Here is a 7,465-nt window from a genome sequence, read left to right on the forward strand (position 1 = left end):
CATAGCAACACAATAAGAAATGTATGAAGAGGACAGTCACAATGGATTCAAATGTCAAAAAAGCATGATCCCATATTTCCTCTCCCAAATAATCTTTTTCATATGACAAATTTTACAAATATTAGTGTTTTTGCCATTGAATTAACATAAATATTCATAAGGATGAAATTAATAACCTTTATGCTTCAAAACAATGGTTGAATTACCAGGAAACTAACTGCATCTATAATTATTTTTTCAATTTAATTTAATTTTAGTTTCAATATTCCTTTAATAATAATTATTATATTTTTTTATTATTCATTTAATGTGACATTCCTATAACTTCTCTTTTTTTTGGGGGGGGGGGGTATGTAATCCACACAATTTTAGTCCATCTATCTAGTGAAGTGGAAAGCATGTCATGAACAAATTTATCAAGACATTTGGAGGTCTGCAGAGGATCCATTGGTGAGCAAGTGATGCAATGCTAAATTTCTCCAAATCTGTTCTGATGAAGAAATAAACCCATCTACATCTTGGATGGCCTGAGGGTGAGTGTAAATGTTTGGCAAATGTTCATTTTTGAGTGAACTATTCCTTTAAATTAATGTTTGGAGACAAAAGGTTGTTTCAAATACTGCTCTGAATGCAGACAATAGGGCTGTGGCAGGTTACTTCCTCTAGATCAGAGTCTTGCTGTCAAAGTACATCATCACATTAAGCTTAGCCTACTCAGTGCAGTGGTTAACCATGACAGCGGCTATCTGTCCCACCTCGGCAAAGGCTTGATGTAGGTGACAACTGCAAAATCCTTTTGCTTCGTTCATGACGTGTAATGATTACGTAGGTGTGATGACAATGAACATATGCACATGAGGACATCGGAAAGTTTTGAAGTTTCCATGTCCTCAAAAAACCATTATAATACACGCAATTATGTACTCAACACAAAGCACACACTATAGTCATGCATGTTAATTCACAAAGATGAGCTAATACAAGCATATGCACACGAAAAATCGAAGACTTAAAATCAACTTCAAACCTTGATAACCTTAAAGTTTTAGGATGAAAAACCAAGATTACTTATGAAAAGTTATGATGATGATTTATAAAAGTTTGAAATGCTGAACTATTTGTAGGATATTAATCAAATAAGTAAATTTGCGACTCCAGTTCTTCATTCACTGAAGCTCAAGATGTTTTTGGATCATCTCAAATCATGCTGGAGAACATGATCAACAGGTTTTAAAAAATAAAAACATTGTTAGTAGTGGACTTAGACCTTTGACCTTACTGTAAACACTCACACACAAACATGCATAAAAAACATGCACACACAGCATAATCCAAAACGATTTTTTCAAAATCAGTCAAAATCTATGTAATATTGCCCCCCACTGGTACAAAAAGCAGACATTACTGTAATCAAGAAATTATTAATTTTAGCCAAATACTTGGACTCCAAAAAGATGTCATTTACAAAAGGATAAAATATTATGAGCAGGAAAAAGATGTAGTTACCTGATAGTTTATCACTTTCCAGAACATTCTGGATAAAGTTCAACATATATTGAAAAGATAATTTATATGCCCTTAACCATGTATCTACATGCTTATCCATAAGTGTGTAAAATATTGCAGTGCACATACTGTACAGTGAAAATCTTCATCCAGACACTCACTTTAGAAGACTCAACACCGTAAAAAAAAAAAAAAAAGAATTAGCATGGAACATTTCAATTCATGTCCCAGAGTCTTCTCGTGATGAGTTTCTTCCCATACTTTTCTGTAGTTAAAGTATGGGAAGAAACTCATCACGAGAAGACTCTGGGACAAGAAAATCCACAACAATGTAAAGACACTACTAATAAACCATCAAACATGCTGGAAGAAGGCACTTTCTTTTTTTATATTAAGCTTATTTGAATATAAATAAGCTAAAAAAAGTAGTAAAAAAGTCGTGACGTATTGTCAAGTATGGTGACCCATACTCGAAATTGGTGCTCTGCCTTTAACCCATCCAAGTGCACACACACAGCAGTGAGTAGTGAACAAATGCACACACACACACACACACACACACACACACACACCGTGAACACACACCCGGAGCAGTGGGCAGCCATGCTGCAGCGCCCGGGGAGCAATTGGGGGTTCGGTGCCTTGCTCAAGGGCACCTCAGTCGTGGTATTGAGGGTGGAGAGAGCGCTGCACATTCACTCCCCCCACCTACAATTCCTGCCGGCCGGGGACTCGAACCCGCAACCTTTCGATTACGAGTCGGACTCTCTAACCATTAGGCCACGACTTCCCCACAATACATTCTAAATAGAATGTATTGAAGGTTACTCCACCCCAAAATTACAATTTTGGGTTACACTTTATTTCAATAGTCCACTTTAGACATTCTAACTATAAGTAACTTTGTAATTACATGTCATCTACATGTCAACTAATTCTCATTAATTTGCAACTACATGTCTACTAACTCTCAGTAGGGTATGTTTAGGGTTAGTAGAATAAGTTGACATATACTTGCAAAGTTTCTTCTAGTCAGTATGTTGTATGTTGCGGACCCATCAAAATAAAGTGTTAGAAGATATTAAGCAGACAGTCTACTAATACTCTAATGACTGCTAGTTGACATGTAGTTGCCAAGTTACTTACTGTTAGTAGAATGTCTAAAGTGGACTATCGAAATAAAGTGTTACCAAATTTTGTCATTAATCACTTACCCCCATGTCGTTCCAAACCTGTAAAAGCTTTGTTTGTCTTTGGAACACAATTTAAGATATTTTGGATGAAAACCGTGAGGCTTGTGACTGTCAGACTTGTCAGCTGCACCACATGGATACGTTTTCTACGTTAATTTATGGTTTGATTTGAACGAAAACAGCATATCCGTGTGGTGCGGCTGACACAGAACAACGTACGCAGTTTGCATCCAGTGGATATTCTCTAAAATCAGTAGCCCCTCGCTGCAGAACAAAGATCCAGGGGGCGGGGTTGGATCTACATCTAGGGGGTGGAGATTGGTAGGTTTAGGGGTGGGGATGGGTGGGTTTAGGGATCAGGGGGTGGAGACGGGTAGGTTTAGGTAAATGTAAGGTGGGAGGAGTTGGATCTAGATCCAACCACACCCCATGGATCTTGTGTTCTGCAGTGAAGACCATCTCTCTAAAATGGCTCTACGGTGACACAGAGGAGACAAATTGTTGAATAAATTCTTATTTTTTATTTTCTTTGAGTATAAAAAGTTAATTGGCAGTGTTAATTGTTTGGCAGTCAATGGGACAGTCACAAGCCTCCCGGTTTTCATCCAAAATATCTTAAATTGTGTTCTGAAGACGAACGAAGCTTTTACGGGTTTGGAACGACATGGGGCCGGATTTACTTCTTTTCATGACATAGTCAAAACAAAATTTTGGGCCCCCCTTCCCTATTAATTTAATAGGCATAATATTACTACCCAAGCAAACAAAAACATTTCTTAATCAGTGGAAAACGTTATAGCGTTTGGGCCCCCTTGGACGAGCAAGCATAGGCACGTCCCTAGAATGCTTGTGCATAATCCGGCTCTGGGGGTAATGACAAAATTTTCATTTTGGGGTGGAGTAACCCTTTAAGCAAATTTACCCAAAAATAAATAAAAAATAAAATCTTATTATATTAGAAAAAGTACATAGAAATGATTATTATGTGGGTCCCTGAAAGTTTCAAGTTGTTAGAAGAATAGAACATTATTTTTGACATGACAGCACAATCTCATGGCAATTCATACCCTACTAAAAAAGTAATATAAAATACATTTATTTTATAATAAGTATATATTTAAAATCTATTAACATATTTGCTGACATATCTTTTGAGACTTACTGATATAAAAGTTATAATTAAACTTATTTGGAGCACTACTTGTGCACAATGCAAATGTTTTTAATATTAAGCCTAAAATGTGTTTTATGTCGCTGTTGATGAGGATCACATGATCTTTGAATAATATTGATCTTTAAATGCAAGATATTTACCTGAATTATACTTGCAATATTTCCACTTCAGCACAATCAAATATACTTCAGTATATCTTTAGTTGGACTTAAGGAATACTTCCGCACAATTAAAGTGCATTAAGTACAGCATTTACAGTGATATACACAATATAAGACTCTGAGACACAAGAACAAACAGTGAGACACTAAAGAAAACATTCTCACACACCCTCCCAGAAACCATAATCACTGTGACACCACACCTAAAATAATAAAGTTATTGTGTCCAATCTTCAGTGTCCAGACAGCTGTTTGCTGAAGTACTCTGCTTTCTGTATCATGCCTTTGAAGATCTAAATAACTGTTAAAGGGACAAAACAGAAAGCAGCACAGCTGGAATACCCCTAAAATGTGAAGCTAATTCACTTTTACTTTCTCAGACCCCTTTTTGCTAGGAAAATCCCTTTCATTACTCAGCAATTGAAAGAGTCATTCCTTTCAAATAATATTTTCCAACTTTTGTACAACTTAAATGAACTAACATATATTATCAAAAAACTGACATAATTAAGCATTTTAATGGTTGCAATATACATGACAATGCTGGTAGTTTGAATTTCAGGAAGTGGAAAGTGAGTCAGATGAAGCTCTAAAAACACTTATTTGGTACCTGATATATTTGTTTATTCATCAGTTGACATAGTGTAATGAGTAAATGCATTTATACACCAAGCCATGTAAAAAAAAAAAAAAGCATAACCCCTTTCATAAGAGACTTTCAGAATGATCATGGATCAGCTTATATTTCCTGCTGCTATTGCAATGGGCACTCTGTCCTGAGTATCTGTATTATCAGTCCTATAGCACACTGATAACATTAATCTTAATTAATTGGATTCTCAAGGACAGGGCAGGTAATCATTCACAACTATAAAGGATTACATGTTTTACAGTCATGAAGATACATCATACTGTACGTATGAAGATAGAATTCAATTTTTTTTAGTAAGCTTTTTCATAAGAAATATGGATAAATAAAAGGATAAATGTTCTGTTGAGGGATATTTCGTTTTCAAAGCATTAAAATTAAAAAGAAGTTCAAATATAAAGAGTTTCTTCATTCTTGATTGTTCTCATGTTGAAATTCATAGTTTTTTAATATTGTGCAGTTTTAATCACTAAAATTAATCTTTGGTAAAAGTTTATGATAAACAAATTACAGGATAATTCAGCACATTGAGACTCATGCAGAGTTACACAAACTATTACAAATCAGAGACACAGGAGCTCAAAAACATTGGCATGCTTTTTAAATACTTAAAATATTTTTATATAAAAAAATCTATGTGGTTGTGACTAATCAGTCTAGAGACACAATGGAGTGAAAGCCACAAGTCTGGCTATGTTCTAGTTCAAATCTATGGAAGTGTTTTGGGAGCAAAAGTGTGCTGGCATTTTTCTGATTTTTGATTGTTATTTTTGTTGAGCACTATTCTATTAACTGAAATTTAGATGTGAATTATTTTCATGGATCCAGTCACCATTCCCATTCACTATATTCTCTCATGTCTGATAATACACATTTATCTCTGTCTCCAAACTCTTCACTATTCCTACATATAAAGTGAAAAAGTGAAGTGACATACTGCCAAGTATGGTGACCCATACTCAGAATTTGTGCTCTGCATTTAACCCATCCAACGTGCACACACACACACACACACACACACACACACACACACACCCAGAGCAGTGGGCAGCCATTTATGCTGCGGCGCCCGGGGAGCAGTTGGGGGTTTGGTGCCTTGCTCTTGCTTTGGGCATCTCAGTCATGGTATTGAGAGTTGAGAGGGCGCTGGACATTCACTCCCCCCACCTACAATCCCTGCCGGACTGAGACTCGAACCCGCAACCTTTGGATTACGAGTCCCACTCTCTAACCATTAGGCCACGACTTCCCCCAATTATAGGACATATCCTATATCCTTCAATAACAATAACAATAACTCAAACATCTCTTATTATTTATTTGTTTTGATTATGCACAATCGCACATCCTTTACGGCCACATTCCAAATTTCACTTAAAATATACTTGAAGAATTTTATACACAAACAAAATATTATCATAATCACCTATTTTTGGTCACATGAACCTGTTGTCCTCATTATACACTGTGTGCATAGAAAACTTTGGATGTTTAAATGTTGCAGAATTTGTCCCACTGTGCTAATTAGCTTACATAACAGTAAAACTGTTATTAATTATAACATGTAATGAATACATTATAAACACATAAACAGTTATGTAACTATTTTTGATGGTCTAAACTATAATAGCAGTAAATATGGTAAGATGCCACATTATACATTTCTTTTGTAGTTTCTATTATGTCATTGTTAGTCTGCAGAATGACAGTAATGTCTGTGTAAAATGCTGAGGTATGGTGCCAGATGATTTTGGATTCATAATGCAATTTCAGTCTAGCCTTTTCTCTGTTTAGACATTAGGCATTCAAAAGTATATTCTTCTATCTTCATAGTAATTACAAGGCAAATTTACAACATTTATGAATTATTCCAGAGCTCTTTCTCTTTTATTCTGTTTATCAGAAAAGTATACTATATATAAATTAATAATATATACTCTCTCGTGTAGTATGATGTGTATTTATGGAAAAAATAACTGATATATTTGAATTATCCAAACTGCATGAGCTCTAAATTGTCAGTATCATTATGATAACTTGAATATGACTCTACTAATACAATGTGCAGCATCCAAAAATATCTCAAATAACATACTATCCTACTCGCGATGTGCAGGGTGAAACTTATTTCGTAATGTGTATTGATGGTAAAAACAACTAAAACAAATGCATTTGGATTATACATATTATGAACTAACTAATATGAACTAACTAAAACAAATCCAATTCAGTTATTTCTAAATTGCAGTTATCATTTTTACAACTTTAAAGGGATAGTTCACCCAAAAAATAAAAGTCTGTCATTAATTACTCACTCTCATGTCGTTCCAAACCTGTAAGACCTTCGTTCATCTTCGGAACACAAATTAAGATATTTTTTCGAAGAAATCCGAGAGCTTTCTGACCCTGCATAGACAGCAACGCAACTACCTTAATTTTCTGAAGCTACAATAATTTTTTGGTGTACAAAAAAAACTAAAATAATGACTATATTCAACAATTTCTTCTCTTTTACAGTATTCGCCTTGTGTTCATGAGAGTTTCACGATGCATGCATGTGGTGCTGCTGACACAGGAGTTGGTGAAGACTGTGCACATTGAAGACTGACACAGAAGAGAAGAAACTGCTGAATTAAATCGTTATTTTTGTTTTATTTTTGTACATAAAAGGTATTCTCATATATGCAGGGTCAGAAAGGTCTCAGATTTGATCAAAATATCTTAATTTGTGTTCCGAAGATGAACGAAGGTCTTACAGGTTTGGAACTACCTGGGGGAGAGT

This window comes from Barbus barbus, assembly GCF_936440315.1.
Source record: "Barbus barbus genome assembly, chromosome: 29".
Lineage (NCBI taxonomy): Eukaryota > Metazoa > Chordata > Actinopteri > Cypriniformes > Cyprinidae > Barbus > Barbus barbus.